This window comes from Triturus cristatus, chromosome 4_1 (genome assembly GCF_964204655.1).
Source record: "Triturus cristatus chromosome 4_1, aTriCri1.1, whole genome shotgun sequence".
NCBI lineage: Eukaryota > Metazoa > Chordata > Amphibia > Caudata > Salamandridae > Triturus > Triturus cristatus.
In genome coordinates, this window is record NC_140585.1 from 456110865 (window position 1) to 456130289 (window position 19425).

Here is a 19425-nt window from a genome sequence, read left to right on the forward strand (position 1 = left end):
GTATCACTGTGAGCACGTGTCCTTCACTTGTATTAATTATTTATGTGTTTGTCAGTTTACCACTGTACAGATTGCTATCACTGTTTTCATTTTTTCTACTTACAGATGTCATTTGATGAGTACGTGTACTGGACTGCACCAGACTTACAGGTGGAGTAACACTTAGTATAGTGGAAATACCAGGGGGATAAATGACAACAAGGAAAGTAGCATAGGGATCCTGTTTGTCCTGATGAATGCCAGTAGAGAGACGAAATCCGGCACAAACATGTAGACCTCTATGCAGAACAGAGGAGTGGAGAGTGTATAACTCACTCACGGCACCACTATCCTTTACTCCTGACAAGGGAATCAAGGAATAAAATTGTTATGACGGTATCCTTTAGTCAGTTTTAACACTAATGATCTGCACCTGCTTAGGATCTTTTTCTTTTCCTGTTTTCATTTGTTTGTATTGTCTACCCCTCTCTATTGCTCAGCCTCTAACGTTGATCTGCACTGAGGCGATTATTAGCAGCCCTATGATGAAGCATGCCACAACTTGTTGTGGGTGAGGGCAGTTTTTACACAGTGAATGTGCTCCAGACATAACTCATACATACTTAAAATTAGTGATTTTTACTCACCTTACTTCCTCTTGTGTGTATATATCGTCTTGGAGGAGGACGAGGTAAGGTTTTGTCCTTCTCCCCCCTTTGTTTCGTGTAAAGTGCATTCAACACGGCCGCTGAGCCATAGGGGAATAGAAGCATTTTCTGGTGCCCTAGTGGGAACCCCCACATAGTAATGGTGAACATAGGTGCTTTTTATCTAGTGAATACATCTGTAGCTTATCATGTCATTGGACCAGTGACTCGCATTTGACGAGGAGGCTGTTCTGAAGATTCTAGCAGGGCCTTCACTGTTGGGTGAAACAACATCAACCAGGTCCTTACCCAAGGAGAAAGGTGGGACACTGATAGAACTTAGGAAGACACATGTGAAGGCCCTCTTGTATGGGGCCATCCTTACTGAATACCTGAGGGTGAATGCTGCCTCGAGGGGTCTAATAGTGACTAACAAACCTCTCATCTTCCTAGAAGACCCCTCGTTCAGGATTGGGCATTAATCGCTGGGAAATGCACCAGAGATTGGTTAGTGTTAATTATACTACAACTTTATTGGGACAACCTTCTGTCCCTAGCCGCTGGCACTGCTTACTTTTTTTCGGAATTGCATTTGCAAAAAATTATTCATCTCGAGTTCATCTTAACCAGTTTTCTAAGCGTTGTTTTATTCCTTAAATACTCCATGTATTCTCTTTAGGATAATTTAGATCTTCATGCAAGAAAAGGCCATTTTTCCATATTTCTAATGCTCCTGCCGGGCCATCCGAACCTCATTTCAAGAACACGACCAAAGGCAAATTCTTCCATCGCAGTTTATTAAAATCCAATGCATTTCGGGCCTCAAGGGGCCCTTCGTCAGGGACAACTGAAAATAACATTTACACACATTACTATGCCATCATATAATGTTAAATACAACTATAATGTCTCATGCTTGGAGTTACGCTTTTTGCTTTATCTAAATTAATTAATTTAACGAAAATGCATGCTTTTCTTTGTTATAACCCCCCTCTTTAATAGTAACATAAGTGACTACCTGTTGTTCCATAGCGGATTTCCTTGCTAATTACCCCAACTTCTTGTACTCCCCGTCTACTCCTTCACTTGCTATCCTCTCTTTAAATCATCCACGTCCTCGATCTCACGACTCCTTCCCTCATTAGTGCTTCCCCACGCATCCCGCTTTTATTGAAAACATCCTTTCCTTTTCGAAAACGAACAGTTCTTTAGTTTTCAACAGCATTACTGCTCTAATCATACCTGCTAGGAAGCAACCGTCCTCCTCACTCCATCTCGGGTAAAGTTTCACATTTCCCTTCCATCCTCAGATCTTTAAACCAACTCTGACCCCTCCTCTCAAGAAACCCTCCCCTTCACTTTCGAATAATTAACACCTGTGTCACTAAGAAAACTCCCGGGTTATCCTGTAAACACTACATTTCCCATGATGCATTTACACATAAAAATTACAATGGTTAAGCGTATTTGATTCAACTTCAAGCTATAAGTCTCTAGCAATCTCTACAACGTATGCTTTGACCAATGAGATAGTTGCTGTATTATTCAGATTCTGCTGACTCCAAAAATAAACTTGCTGTGTGAATTCCGATGTTCCGTCTTGCATGAAAAAAATTAAAGCTTCGTTCAGAGTCTTCCTTTTGTTATATTATTCTTGATGGGTGCTAACTCGAAAAGGGCATTTCTTGTAGAATCATCATTTGTGGACGAGTTGCACACCTTGTTTACGACCAATTTCTCCAATTTTTAAACATTTTCTTTTTACCATTGCGTGCTTTATCAGCGGCGTCGCGCCCAGCCCAAACAGCACGTATGAAACCAAACTACAACTTTATTGGGACAACCTTCTGTCCCTAGCCGCTGGCACTGCTTACTTTTTTTCGGAATTGCATTTGCAAAAAATTATTCATCTCGAGTTCATCTTAACCAGTTTTCTAAGCGTTGTTTTATTCCTTAAATACTCCATGTATTCTCTTTAGGATAATTTAGATCTTCATGCAAGAAAAGGCCATTTTTCCATATTTCTAATGCTCCTGCCGGGCCATCCGAACCTCATTTCAAGAACACGACCAAAGGCAAATTCTTCCATCGCAGTTTATTAAAATCCAATGCATTTCGGGCCTCAAGGGGCCCTTCGTCAGGGACAACTGAAAATAACATTTACACACATTACTATGCCATCATATAATGTTAAATACAACTATAATGTCTCATGCTTGGAGTTACGCTTTTTGCTTTATCTAAATTAATTAATTTAACGAAAATGCATGCTTTTCTTTGTTATAACCCCCCTCTTTAATAGTAACATAAGTGACTACCTGTTGTTCCATAGCGGATTTCCTTGCTAATTACCCCAACTTCTTGTACTCCCCGTCTACTCCTTCACTTGCTATCCTCTCTTTAAATCATCCACGTCCTCGATCTCACGACTCCTTCCCTCATTAGTGCTTCCCCACGCATCCCGCTTTTATTGAAAACATCCTTTCCTTTTCGAAAACGAACAGTTCTTTAGTTTTCAACAGCATTACTGCTCTAATCATACCTGCTAGGAAGCAACCGTCCTCCTCACTCCATCTCGGGTAAAGTTTCACATTTCCCTTCCATCCTCAGATCTTTAAACCAACTCTCACCCCTCCTCTCAAGAAACCCTCCCCTTCACTTTCGAATAATTAACACCTGTGTCACTAAGAAAACTCCCGGGTTATCCTGTAAACACTACATTTCCCATGATGCATTTACACATAAAAATTACAATGGTTAAGCGTATTTGATTCAACTTCAAGCTATAAGTCTCTAGCAATCTCTACAACGTATGCTTTGACCAATGAGATAGTTGCTGTATTATTCAGATTCTGCTGACTCCAAAAATAAACTTGCTGCGTGAATTCCGATGTTCCGTCTTGCATGAAAAAAATTAAAGCTTCGAGTACAAGAAGTTGGGGTAATTAGCAAGGAAATCCGCTATGGAACAACAGGTAGTCACTTATGTTACTATTAAAGAGGGGGGTTATAACAAAGAAAAGCATGCATTTTCGTTAAATTAATTAATTTAGATAAAGCAAAAAGCGTAACTCCAAGCATGAGACATTATAGTTGTATTTAACATTATATGATGGCATAGTAATGTGTGTAAATGTTATTTTCAGTTGTCCCTGACGAAGGGCCCCTTGAGGCCCGAAATGCATTGGATTTTAATAAACTGCGATGGAAGAATTTGCCTTTGGTCGTGTTCTTGAAATGAGGTTCGGATGGCCCGGCAGGAGCATTAGAAATATGGAAAAATGGCCTTTTATTGCATGAAGATCTAAACTATCCTAAAGAGAATACATGGAGTATTTAAGCAATAAAACAACGCTTAGAAAACTGGTTAAGATGAACTCGAGATGAATAATTTTTTGCAAATGCAATTCCGAAAAAAAGTAAGCAGTGTCAGCGGCTAGGGACAGAAGGTTGTCCCAATAAAGTTGTAGTTTGGTTTCATACGTGCTGTTTGGGCTGGGCGCGACGCCGCTGATAAAGCACACAATGGTAAAAAGAAAATGTTTAAAAATTGGAGAAATTGGTCGTAAACAAGGTGTGCAACTCGTCCACAAATGATGATTCTACAAGAAATGCCCTTTTCGAGTTAGCACCCATCAAGAATAATATAACAAAAGGAAGACTCTGAACGAAGCTTTAATTTTTTTCATGCAAGACGGAACATCGGAATTCACGCAGCAAGTTTATTTTTGGAGTCAGCAGAATCTGAATAATACAGCAACTATCTCATTGGTCAAAGCATACGTTGTAAAGATTGCTAGAGACTTATAGCTTGAAGTTGAATCAAATACGCTTAACCATTGTAATTTTTATGTGTAAATGCATCATGGGAAATGTAGTGTTTACAGGATAACCCGGGAGTTTTCTTAGTGACACAGGTGTTAATTATTCAAAAGTGAAGGGGAGGGTTTCTTGAGAGGAGGGGTCAGAGTTGGTTTAAAGATCTGAGGATGGAAGGGAAATGTGAAACTTTACCCGAGATGGAGTGAGGAGGACGGTTGCTTCCTAGCAGGTATGATTAGAGCAGTAATGCTGTTGAAAACTAAAGATCTGTTCGTTTTCGAAAAGGAAAGGATGTTTTCAATAAAAGTGGGATGCGTGGGGAAGCACTAATGAGGGAAGGAGTCGTGAGATCGAGGACGTGGATGATTTAAAGAGAGGATAGCAAGTGAAGGAGTAGACGGGGAGTACAAGAAGTTGGGGTAATTAGCAAGGAAATCCGCTATGTAACAACAGGTAGTCACTTATGTTACTATTAAAGAGGGGGGTTATAACAAAGAAAAGCATGCATTTTCGTTAAATTAATTAATTTAGATAAAGCAAAAAGCGTAACTCCAAGCATGAGACATTATAGTTGTATTTAACATTATATGATGGCATAGTAATGTGTGTAAATGTTATTTTCAGTTGTCCCTGACGAAGGGCCCCTTGAGGCCCGAAATGCATTGGATTTTAATAAACTGCGATGGAAGAATTTGCCTTTGGTCGTGTTCTTGAAATGAGGTTCGGATGGCCGGCAGGAGCATTAGAAATATGGAAAAATGGCCTTTTCTTGCATGAAGATCTAAATTATCCTAAAGAGAATACATGGAGTATTTAAGGAATAAAACAACGCTTAGAAAACTGGTTAAGATGAACTCGAGATGAATAAATTTTTGCAAATGCAATTCCGAAAAAAAGTAAGCAGTGCCAGCGGCTAGGGACAGAAGGTTGTCCCAATAAAGTTGTAGTTTGGTTTCATACGTGCTGTTTGGGCTGGGCACGACGCCGCTGATAAAGCACGCAATGGTAAAAAGAAAATGTTTAAAAATTGGAGAAATTGGTCGGAAACAAGGTGTGCAACTCGTCCACAAATGATAGTGTTAATTATAACCATGGCGAAAAGGATTGCAGATACCCTGTTTATTCAGATACATATCTTGGCCAAATATAAAAAGAAACTTAAAGAGACAAATAAAGAGATCGGGGAGAATAAGGACTACCTTATGCAATCTAAGATCTCGAAGCTACAGAAGGACCTTAAAAAGTTCTTGAAAGATAAAATTTACCCATACACTACAGACGAGTATGTAGAAAGAAAAATGGAAGAAATTAAGATGGGGCAACAAGCAGGACATAGAAGTTCAGATTCCATGAGCTCCAATAGTGATGGCAGTGTGTTTGAGAATAGACCGAAGAGAAGGGGGAGAGGCAGGGGCAGAGCACAGTACCATGGCCCTGGACCCAATTATAATCCTATGTACCAGAACTACCCAGGTCAAGGATTTGGGTGGCCACAGATGTACCAACCATACCCACCAATGCAGGGTCCCCACAACAACCCACACGTTCTGCAGACACTTGGTCCCCCTTTTTTAGGCAGAGGCAGGGGCGGAGGCAGGGGCAAACAAGGAGAAGCATTGGAGGTACAGTGGGAAGACCTCAAGCAGAGGGTGACAAGGAGCATGGCACGGGATCCCTCGCCGGGCACCAGCAGGGAGGGAATCTAGTGATGACACTAACTTTTGCCCTAAATCTACCTTCACTCCTGCTAGCTCCTCACTTCCACTAGAAGTCATTGCTTTTGAGAGAGCAGTGATTCACAATTCAAAAGATCTGGGGAAAACACAGAGCCAACCCTTTAGGAACATCACAAAGGAAGAGAGGGAGGCTCTGGATGAACTAAAAAATAATCATGAATTGGTATAAAGCCTGCAGACAAGGGTGGGGCTATAGTGATCCAGACTAAAACAGCAAATGATCAGAGGTGTCAGCGACTACTGGGAGATGGAAGGAACTACAAGGCCCTCCCTAAAGATCCCATACCAGATCTGAGAAAGGAAATTTCCACTGTGATAGAGGAGGCCCTAAGCAACGACTGGATCTCAGAACATGAGGCCAGTTGTTTGCAGCAAAAAGATCCTGTCACACCATCCTTTTATACACTACCGAAAGTGCATATGGCCGCTAGACCACCGCCAGGTAGACCCATCGTTGCTGGCATAGGTTCTATTCTTGAACCTTTGTCACAATTTAGTGATTTCTTTTTCAAACCTTTGGTTCAGAGTAGAACAGCTTATCTCAAAGACACCACAGAGGTTCTTAACCCTGAGTGACATGGACTTCAACCCAGATGAAGAATACCTGGTTGGGTTAGACATAGAATCCCTGTACACCAATATCCCTCAGCTGGAAACCCTCCATGTTGTGGAGAAATACTCTTTGAACAGGACTGGCAGTACTGTACCCCTAGGCCCTTCATTTCAAATCTGGCTGAGCTAGCACTCACGAAAAATGTCTTTGAGTACAGGGGGACTCATTACTTGCAAACCCATGGCACATCAATGGGTAATGCTTTCGTGCTGAGCTTGGCGGGGTTGTATGTTGCAGCCTTTGAGCAGAAACACATTTTTGATGCTGGGAATCCATGGACACGAAACATCCGTGTCTGGAAATGCATTATAGATGATGTCATCCTAATATGGAAAGGGGACGAACAATCCATGACAGACTTCATGCAATGGCTGATGACAAGCAACACTTTCCTGCACTTCACCATTACAATCCCTATGGAGGGCCTCCCATTTCTGGACCTGGTAATTTTTCCACCTGAAGGGAAATCATCCACTAAGGTCTACCTCAAACCGACAGATAAAAATGGTCTGCTACACTTTGGGAGTTTTCACCCCAAATCCCTCAGGGAGAATCTTCTGGTGGAGCAGTTTCTGTGCCTGCGCAGGAATTGTTCTGAACCGGAGAATATCAGGGAAGAAGCTGCCCTCCTATCTGACAAACTAGACAAAAGAGGTTACCCTACGCGAGTGCACACCAACTGTATCTCCACGAATGTCATTTATATGATCAGGTGCCCTTGTGGCCTGATCTACATGGGTATGACTTGCAGGAAGGTGAAAGTGAGAATAATGGAGCACAGGAGCAACATCCACTGTGCTAGGACCACAACACTCACAATGCATTATGCAGAGAAGGGACACACTGTTGAAGATATGTATTGGACTGTGTTGGACAAACCTCACATCTCATCCAATACCAGGGACCCTTCTTGGACTTTGTTCATACGTGAACAGAAGTGGGTCTACAGGATTCATAGTCATGAGACAGGACTCAATGACGACATCCCCTGGACTACCCTGGGCAGGTCATAGGGTACTATAGCCAAACTGTAGCGGGTCGAGGCTTCTAAGGTTTGATTGCTAGTGCCTTCAGGGTCAAGCTGTTTTCCTATTATTACACCCCGTTCAGCTCCCTTTATGCTCAGCCTGAGTCCTTTTTCGAAAGTATCTGGCAATTTTTACAGACGAGCCACTGCGTTTCGCATTGGATGGCATACTGAATAGACAGAGCCTGAGTTATCGCTCTAGTTGTGGCGTCCTTGCGTGGGCTGTAAGACGCTGCACTGACATCATACAAAATCATCAATTTATCTTTATTTCGGTCGCCAGGACCATAAAAGAGTACAAATAATGCAACAATAATTATATAAAGTAAAATTAGCGATAATGATTCAAAAACATAAACAATTGGACTAAAATCATCAAAATAATTCATCCGGTTGGGAGGACTTGAGACAGTGCGTACGAATAAACCACATTGATGTTAAAAATTTTGCAATCGCAAATACAATAGGAGCAGAAAGATCTGATTTCAATATTCTGAAAGCTGGGGCATGCTGTCTGAAACCCATATTTGTAAGAAGGGGACAGAGCCAGCAATTCCTTGGTCTTTGATAGGCCGGACAGAAAAATATAACATGCAAGTCTGTTTCACAGGAATGCGCACAGGTGGGGCATTGGGCTGTGTGATTTGAATGTGCCCACAGAGCCGTATATGCCCTAAGGGGTAGTGTATTAAAGCGCCATTGCATGTAAAGTTTCCTAGTCAGTGATGGGCCCATGTCGTTGAATGTAAGCTCCAGGTGGTAAAAATCTTTAAAACCCAAGAAATGAGCTGTTTGGGAGCCCTCTCGAGAGCACTGACATCATACACTTCCCACATGATGGGAAGCTATCCTTTATTCTTGGATACCGGTCCTCCATTTGCCTTGTATCTACGCAGCACCCGGGGAGACAGCTTAGGTGGCAGCTGACCACCCTTGACGAAGTAAGGAGGAATGGGGGGTTTCTGTCTAAATGCGGAGGGTTGTGTGCACGCATACCACGCAGGGGTTGATGAGCAGTCTATCTCGGTGCCGGCTGTGTGATCAGCAGGGGCAAATGGCTTTACTCCAATGCCATTTCGCTCCAGTACCATGACACACTAGCACTTTGTAGTGGACATGTTTTTCCTAAAGCGTGCATACTCTACATTTACAAGTATTTACCTGACTACCATTTCTCCTCACAGAGTGTGACTACAGGGGGTCGCACTCTACTCCCATGCATGTTCCAGCGCTCATCTCAATAAACTCGGTAAGGTGTGCCAAGTGGAGATATATGTATGACCTTGTAAGCACACTTAAGGTTATGCCTAATACTAGGAGTACGTCTTTGCAGATGTGTTCACTATACCTATGATACAAAAGCACAGTATGTTTGGATATAATACATTCGCATTGAGTGTTCTAGATTAAAGAGATAGGGCCACTGTTTGCCCATTTTAAAGGGTGTATTTTTCATGATTCATAAAACACCCTAGTCACACCTAATGGGTTGTTTTTATGAAGTCATCACTGTGAGCAGGTGTCCTTCACTTGTATTAATTATGTATGTGTTTGTTGGTGTACCACTGTACAGATTGCTATCACTGTTTTCATTTTTTCCACTTACAGATGTCATTTGATGAGTAAGTGTGCTGGACTGCATCAGACATACAGGTGGAGTAACACTTAGTGTAGTAGAAATACCAAGGGGATTAATGACAACAAGGAAAGTAGCATAGGGATCCTGTTTGTCCTGATGAATGCCGGTAGAGTGACGGAATCCTGCAGAAACATGTAGACCTCTATGCAGAACGGAGGGGTGGCGAGTGGAATGGAAATGGAATGGAAAGGCATTTGTAGAGCGCATGGCTACCCAGGAGCGTCCTAGCGTTACGAACCGAGAGTGTATAACTCACTCACGCCACCATCATCCAAGGGTATCTTTTTCACCCTTTTTTACTCTTGACAAGATAATCAAGGAATAAAATTGTTATGAAGATATCTCTTAGTCAGTTTTAACACTAATTATCTGCACCTGTTTAGGATCTTTTTCCTTTCCTGTTTTCATTTGTTTGTATTGTCTACCCCTCTCTATTGCTCCGCCTCTATCGTTGGTCTGCACTGAGGCGATTAGTAGCAGCCCTATGATGAAGCATGCCACAACTTGTTGTGGGTGAGGGCAGTTTTTATATAGTGAATGTGCTCCAGACATAACTTCATACATACTTAAAATGTGCGATTTGTACTCACCTTACTTCCTTTTGTGTGTATATATCGTCTTGGAGGAGGAAGAGGTAAGGTTTTGTCCTTCTCCCCCTTGGTTCCATGTAAGGTCCAGTGGGAGGAGCACCTTAAAGGCCAAAAAACTGCACCCATCGCTGTTGGTGGTGATGAAGAAGTAGACGATACGATCGCGGTGGAAGGTGAACAAGAGGGAGACATTTTCTCTGGAACACAAAGTAGCCATGTCCCCAGCAGTGCAGAGGTAGCGCCAACAGCCTCAGCAACATCTCAGTGGCATAAGAGTAACAGTCAGGCTGAGACACTAAGGCATGAGAGTACCGCAACGAAAAAACATGCGGCATTGAGCCTAACAACATCTGGCGCCAAGAAGTCACCTTCATCAGTGGCACCAGAAAAGAACAAATCCAGCCTACCATTCTCAGCATGTTTAGGTCAGAGGGGCAGTACGAACCCAACCACCCAACCGCACATTTGTGCAATGCGAAGCTGGCTAAAATGTTAGCACGGGACCTCCTCACTTTTTCTTTTGTGGAAGGGGTGGGTTTTCTCAAATTTGTGACAGCCATCTGCACAAAATGGAAGTTTCCCAGCTGGTCCTATTTTGCCAGAGTTGCTGTTCCTGCCCTACATCACGAAGTGCTGGAATTGCTTGGACAAGCTTTGCAGCAGAGTGCTGGTCACACTATCCACCTGACAACAGACATGTGGACCAGTTGCCAAGCCACTGATTACATGTGCATCACTGCACACTGGATCTCTTTTGTGGGGGTTAGAGAAAAGATATCTGCAGATTTTGATACTGCTGAGATTTTTAATGCCACTCGGAAGCATGCAACTGTAGCCATATTGCCATGGAGAAATCTCATACTGCTGCAAACATTTTGGAAGAGTTTAAAAGGAAGGTATTTGAGTGTATGCACCCAAGAGGGCTTAACATTGTTTTTGTTGCCACGGACAATGGCAGCTATTTCAGGGTCCTGTGTTTGGCGCACTGCATTAACATTATTGTACAAGACATGCTGAAAAAAGAATACCAAGTCAGCAACTTACTGACCACCTGCAGAAGAATCTACACAAATTTCAGCCATTCTTTTAAAGCTTGGAAGCAGCTGAGGATCATTCAACGTGAGCATAGAGTTCCAGTTAAAGCACTCATCCAGGAGGTGCCAACACGTTGGAACTCAACTTATTACATGCTTGAACATCTGTTTGAGCAGTACAGACCAATCAATGAATATGTCATGCAAAGAGGGGATGCTATTGTGAAATGCATGACCTTTGAGATGGACCTGGTTAAATGCCTGACAGAAATGCTACTTCCTTTTGAGCTCTTCACACGTGAAGTCAGCAAGGAGGACTGTACTATGAGCCAAGCTATACCATTGTTGCACATGCTACAGGAACAGCTGAAGGGGGTGTCTGTAATGTACGCAGGTTTGGAGGGAAAAAAAGAAGCATATGAGTTGGTGGAGAGCTTAACCCATCGCTTATCTGAAAATACAAGGGTGCAAAGAGAAATTGTGTCATCCAACTGCTACATTTCTGCCACAGTTCTGAACACCAACACATTGATTCCTTTTTCAGAAGTGGATGTTGCCAAGTACAAAACTTGGATAACTTTGGAAGTCAGTCAATTAGAGAAAGAATGGCCAGCATTTAGAGGCCCTCTACTCCAGGCCACAACAAGAACTGCAGGGCAGCCGGCATCAAATTCAACTTTAGTGCCTGAGGGCAGTCGGTTGGCTCACAGCAGCCAAACCACCAACAACACCAAGAACAACATCAACAACAACAAGAACAGGAGCATCAGCCCCACCAAAATCAACATAGGAATGGTTTCTACAGCAAGGGCTTGTTAGGTCCAGTGCTGAAGCTAAATCAAAAGAGGCCGAGCAATTCAGAGCACCCCATAGCATTGGCCTATCTGGATGACCCAACAGAGTTCTACATTGATCAAAACCCATTGCTGTATTGGTATGGGAAAAGGTGCCAATGGCTAGTGCTCAGCATGGTGGCAAAAAACTGTCTGGATTGCCCTGTGGCAAGTGTCTCTTCTGAGCGTGTTTTCAGTGCTTCTGGTGCCGTTGTAACAGTGAAAAGGACCAGTCTCTTGCCCCAAAATGTGAAGAGGTTAACCATGATCAAAATGAATCAGCACTTTATACCACTGGATTACACCATACCTGAAGTAGCACAGCAGGAAGATGATGACAGCGACTTAGGTCGTGGAAGTATGTGTTAGATGACCTACTTCTGGGTGAACCACCAGAGTTTGAGGATGAGCTCTGCTTCCCTGACAACTAGGCTTTCAACTTGTTGTTACTTTTTTCCTTATTTACTTTTATTATTTGTGTGTGTCTCTGTCTTTCTGGTTCGAATCACAACAAATCCATCACCACCGTGTTACTCTTTTTATTGCTGTATTGGAGTTGCAACTGTGGGCATTTATTAAAGAAGTAAGTCCACCCCTCCGAGTCCTGCTCCATCCTGACTTGCACTAAATCAATTTCCCTCAAGACAGACATTGGATGGAGAATGGTACAACAAATGTGTGCCTGCCTCGTCGAGTCACTCCAAAGAACACGACAATAGCTATCCTCCTTTCTGAGCCGAGAGGGACTGGCCCTTAAGAACAACAGGTAATGATGGATGGCATGCATTAGACGCTGACTCTGAGTGATTGGTGTTTGTGTTGTTGTTGTGCATGAAGTGTACTAGTATTATTTAATCTACACACAAAAAAGTGACTCAAGTCAATGTTTCCCTTTTGTTGTTTAATAACAAAAATGCACTTCTACTGCAGGCCAATCTATTGCATTTTTGAATATGGAATCTATTCTGGACTCACTTGGTATACTACAGAGTTGGACACCATGATGATGATGACCATACTATACTCATCGCAGTCAGTCAGTAGGATCAGAGATGATTGATGGAATAACTCGGGGTGTTTTATGAGGTGGCCTAAAAGGTAAATAAGGGCCACAACAAACACAGCAGACCTACATGTCTGTATAGTGGTGGAGGTGAGTGTAGTAGTGGTATGACTGACAGCGGTGCATTGATTTAGTTACTTAATTTGGAAAATGCTATGTTGCTGTATATGTGTGCTCTGTCTGGCTCAAAATCTAAGCTAAGTGGAGGTTGGGTGGGTGCTGTGAGCCTGCTCTGTCCTGTTGCTGTTATAGGTTAATGCTGGAAACAGAGTAGTAGACATGATGGACCCATGCCGCCTCTGAAAGTTTACCTTGTGCTATACTGTGAAAAACAACTCACACTTACCTTACTAATACGAATCCGCCTGGCAGGCAGTGGCACCCAAGATTGACGGACGGAGCATCCATGGAAGGGGAGGACCAAGAGGAATGCTGAGATGCAACTGCCCAATTTGACCACGATAACATACAGTAACATAGTATCATTCATCATCTTTTAATTAATTTGAGTCATTTTTTCTCTTCAATCATTACGACTGTGTGTTGTTGTTTATTATATTTGCTCTTTGCTTTTAATTGATCCCTTCAGCTATTTCTTTATTTTCTTTGCTAGTTTTAAAAGGAAGCCCGGTACAACAGAACATAAAATGCATGTAATTTGGGTCTCTCTGAGAGCAGACAGGCAAGGCAATTGCATAATAATAATAATATACTGCTGCCCTGTACTACTAGTCTAGAACTACTTATTAACCATCAAGTTATCATCATGCATGCATTTCCTTTTCTCCCTTAACAGATTTATGATGGTCGTCTGCCAAGATTGTGTGTTGTCCATGTGTAGTGTTTGTCTTTGTCAAATCTTTTCCTCAAATATCCCTTCCCAACCATTCATCAAACCCTAACCCTCTTCCCCCCCTGTTTGATTTGTATTGAGGTGTGACTAAATTAAGTTTATACCAATAATTAATCACACACTTGCTGGGGCGGATGTGGTGAAAGCAACACTAACTCAAGGCAGGGCGAGGATCTTCGTCTTCTGCTCTAAGTATATATATATATATATATATATATATATATATATATATATATATATATATATATGCACCACAGCTGAATTTTTTCGGGATACGAAAGTAACAGCAACCACGGACTCTTCAGGCTTTTCAAATGCACAAGTTTATTCTGCAAAAACGGCCCACTGTACGCGTTTCGGGACTTGCTCCCTTGTTCACAAGTGACGTGGTTACAATAAAGTGTTGTTTAAATAAACAAACATGTGATCGTGTGAAGAATACAACGACAGAGAAAACAGACTTCATACTTAGGAGTTACTTCACTCCATAAACAATGCAAGTCGGCGAATCCCACCATCTTTCAAATGGTGTTGATCTATCAATCGGAAAGCTTATAAGATTATACCAGTGTGTATTTGATCATAATTAAATGCAAGGTAAGGAACAGAATGTAACGCATTTAAAATAGGCAATAAATCAAATAATCAGATGTTGAACACCAATCTATGAAAACGTCTCTGACTGTTTTCGACGCAGTATCATTTTACTGCTTTATCACTGATTCCTTTGTTATGAAGTTATGATGGCTAACGGAATTTTCAAATTCCATTCTGTTACTTCTGTTGTAATTATCCTTATCTGCTAACTGTCTCATCCCTTCTTCAATGTACTTCTGTTTAGATAATACAACAACATTCCCTCCTTTGTCTGTTTTTTAATGACAATGGCATTGTCTTTCTTTAGATTATCAATTGCACTCATCTGCTTTTTGGAAACATTTTTCCACCCATAATATTTCTTTTTGGCCAATTTAGATAATTCCTGTGTAGACTCGATACGACTCAATGAACGAGGCGGCAACAGAGTACAAGATCTGAGACGTCTCGAGTCTAAATTAATTATACAGTACAGGACTCTAGTTCCCATTGGACACAATTGTGATGAGGAAATGGAAGTTCATTTGGGTTAAGAGAGTATACTGTTTTGGACATTTTCTGTGATGTACTGCCAGTGGTTGCTTATATCCCTATTAGAGTTTGCAAGAATCTCTTAATCTGACATTTATGAGAATAAAAGAAAAAAGTTTGTTGTTTTCCATCCTGTCTTAGTCAAAGAACGATTTTTGATTAAGTATTTATTCAGTTATATTTCTGAAGTGTCTTATATTGTGGTGTAGTGTATTATGTCTTTGTAGTGAAAATTAATGTGTGATTTTATTTATGTTTTTCTTCCGTTTATTGCAGAGAACAGAAAAGTCATCGTTTGGAAAAATGCAAATGAGCCAAAGTATTTGTGGATTGATCCACAAAGGAAGGAAAGAATAATACTGTTTAATGGTAGAACTGTTCCAGATTAAGGAGTGTGTATTGAAGAGGTTTGACCCACTTGGGTTTAACTTAATGTCTAACGCAAATTTAGCCATCGTAACTTCATAACAAAGGAATCAGTGATAAAGCAGTAAAATTATACTGCGTCGAAAACAGTCAGAGACGTTTTCATAGATTGGTGTACAACATCTGATTATTTGATTTATTCCCTATTTTAAATGCGTTACATTCTGTTCCTTAGCTTGCATTTAATTATGATGAAATACACACTGGTATAATCTTATAAACTTTCCGATTGATAGATCAACACCATTTGAAAGATGGCGGGATTCGCCGACTTGCATTGTTTATGGAGTGAAGTAACTCCTAAGTATGAGTCTGTTTTCTCTGTCGTTGTATTCTTCACATGATCACATGTTTGTTTATTTAAACAGCACTTTATTGTAACCACGGCACTCGTGAATAAGGGAGCAAGTCCCGAAACACGTAGAGTGGGCCGTTTTTGCAGAATAAACTTGTGCATTTGAAAAGCCTGAAGAGTCCGTAGTTGCTGTTACTTTCGTATCCCTAAAAAATTCAGCTGTGGTGCATTTGTTGAGGTTCGCTTCCTCGCCACGGACCGCCATCGCCTTTCAGCACCGATGCATAAGCATTGATATCTATATCTATATATATATATATTACCTTCTGGCGGTCGCCAGTAGGTAGTTATAGTTAGGACCCTGTTTCCATAGGAAAACCGCAACATTCTATTTGGAATAACTTTGGCGCCGGTCGACGAATCCTCGCGAAATTTTCAAAACTAATGGGGCGCTACACTCCGCTCCTACCCTGAAAGTCTCGGGGGGATTCGTCAAGCGGGGGCTGAGATAAAAGGGGGGTCCCAAAACGCGTTTTTCCCATGCATTTTTCCATAGGACCTTTAGACACAGCTACAGCCCGAACGGCTGAACAGAGTTCCTTGAAATTTGGCAGAGAGGTAGTCTACAGGTCAAGGAAGTGCCTTTTGTAGGTTTGGTGTAAATCTGTTCAGTAGATTCTGAGAAAATAGCCTTTAAATCAATATATATATCCGAGCCAGCTTACGGTGCGCTTACGGTGCGCTTACCGTACGCGTACGGTGACGTGCGCGAGCGCGATTCTGATTGGCTGTTAGATCTTAGTAAACATTCGAATCGGTTGAAATCAGGAAGTGTCGGCCGCCATTTTGTGTGTTTCACTCAGAAAAAAAAGGGTGATAACTTGAAAAGGGGGCAAGGAAGAGAGTTACAGACCCCCTAACATTTGAAAGGGGGTCAAAGAAGGACAGAAAAGTACAAAAAAAACATTTATTAATTTTAAAAAATATCGCGGGGTACGCGTACGGTAAGCTCACCGTACGCGTATGGTAAAAAAAAAAAAAAAAGAAATGAAATGCAGATTTAAGTGTTTAGATATTAGGGGGCTCTAAAAAGAGCCGTTGTGTTTATTAAGTGATTTTTTAGTGGTACCTACAAGTAAGTACCGATGCAGAGTCTAAGGTTCAAGAGGAAGACTCTGTTCCCTTCATCAGTGAAGTGTACACCATCTCCTCTATAAATGTCTTGCATGTCGTAACGCAAGTTGTTGTGGTAAATGGAACCCATACCATAGTCACGGAGGAAAGCAGAAACAGATTTGTTGACGTGCTTTCTTGCTTTGTCAATCTGTGGACAAAAATGATTGGCCCAGTTCCATTTTTGCCTTTGGCATATGTTAGAAAACACAAAGGCAGTTTTAGGGAAAAGTGAAAACAGTTGTGCAAAGGTCTCCTTCATAAGCATTTCCAGACCTACCCCAGTCAAAGTGCCTAGGTCATTGCCACCACAGTGCACTATTATGAGGTCAGGGTGTTGGATTTGCATGAAGGATTTCACCAATGGCATTAATTGGTGCCACTTTAACCCTCTCTGGCCAATCCATTTAATGTCTACATTTGGCAAAGCAAGGTCTCTCACCATACCTGTTTTCTCAGCAAACTTTTCACTCCAGAAAACATAGCTGTGCCCTACAATCCACACTGTGAACATCTTCCAAGGAGATCTGGATGGACTCAGGAGGTGTATTTCAGTAGAATGGGAAAATGAAATGAAAGACAGTTTGGAAATGGAGGCATACATATTTTTTTTAAATAAAATGAACTCATTGGCTGTTTCATACCATTCTACACTAAAAACTAGGCTGTGTGTGTCAATTTATAGAAGCATGATTTGTATTGGTACAGAAAAATGTGTTACCAAAGAACATTAGTATGGATTTGCTGTTAGGTTAGAAAAGTCAAGAACTCTTGCTCATTGAAAATGAAACATTGTGTGGTGAACTTCTGACCTGACTGTAGACAGCAGTGTTCCATGAGCTGTTGCTATGGTAGCAGGCAGAAGTCAAGTTGGGGGAAGGGTACTAGGCTGAAGTCAAGTTGGGGGAAGGGTACAGTTGGAAAAGGGTTGGTTTTCAACCAATAGAAATGTGTGATTACATTTGAAAAAAAGGGGGAAGCACTGAGATTTGAACCTAACATGTATATGTGTGGAAAAAGAGAGGGAAACTTTGCCATTATCTGGTTCTGCTGAGAGGAGAGAGGTGTACAGAACAGAGATCCTGGCTCTGATAATCTGCTGTTTGAGTGCCACATCTCTTTCACAACTAACTAATTTTAAAGGTGAGTTAAGAGTTTGAGAGGGGATGTATATGGTAAATTAAGAAATGAATAATAGCATTGGAATTCCTTTTGTTGAAGTTGTGTTTATCATTTTGTGTTTTGGGAGAAATTTAAATGTGAGGAACATGTAAAATAATATGGACTATGTTTTCACCATAAATTAAGGTGTACTGGTATAATTAAGGAATACTTTTAGGGTTTGAGGTTCCAGTCAGTAATGCAAATACATTCAGCATCACTAAGGCTGGTTGCCCTTGCTGGAGTGTAGTCAGTCACCCAGGTTACACATGTTGCTGGTCTCAGAAAGCTGTTTGGTATTGCTCTGGTGATTTTACATTTGCATTAGATGGAAAGGGGGAGCTATTTTTTTATGCAGAAGCAGACTCTTAGCACACAGCCAGCTGCTTATCCTGTGGAATCATGTACAGTATTCACAACCGAGTGGGGTTTGAGGTTGCAGTCAGTAATGCAAATACATTCAGCATCACTAAGGCTGGTTGCCCTTGCTTGAGTGTAGTCAGTCACCCAGGTTACAGATGTTGCTGGTCTCAAAAAGTTGTTTGGACATGTGCTTTTTTAAGAATCTGAAAAGTGGATTCAAAATGTGTCAGACTGTAAAAGTACTTATCACTTGCAAAAAAAAGAGTAGTAAGTGTGCTTTCAAATTGGCAAAGAAATTTCGTTTTCTGACTAATATGAAAACATGACTCTGTGTGCAAAGAGGAATTACAGGCAGAGATTTATTGCGTATTGCTCTGGTAATTTTACAGTTGCATTAGTAGGAAAGGGGGAGCTATTTTTTTGTGCAGAAGCAGACTCTTAGCACACAGCCAGCTGCTTATCCTGTGGAATCATGCACAGTATTCACAACCGAGTGGGGTTTGAGGTTGCAGTCAGGAATGCAAATACATTCAGCATCACTAAGGCTGGTTGCCCTTGCTGGAGTGTAGTCAGTCACCCAGGTTACACATGTTGGTGGTCTCAAAAAGCTGTTTGGACATGTGCTTTTTTAAGAATCTGAAAAGTGGATTCAAAATGTGTCAGACTTTAAAAGTACTTATCAATTGGCAAAAAAAAGAGTAGTAAGTGTGCTTTCAAATTGGCAAAGAAATGTCGTTTTCTGACTAATATGAAAACATGACTCTGTGTGCAAAGAGGAATTACAGGCAGAGATTTATTGCGTATTGCTCTGGTAATTTTACAGTTGCATAAGTAGGAAAGGGGGAACTATTTTTTTTATGCAGAAGCAGACTCTTAGCACACAGCCAGCTGCTTATCCTGTGGAATCATGCACAGTATTCACAACCGAGTGGGGTTTGAGGTTGCAGTCAGTAATGCAAATACATTCAGCATCACTAAGGCTGGTTGCCCTTGCTGGAGTGTAGTCAGTCACCCAGGTTACACATGTTGGTGGTCTCAAAAAG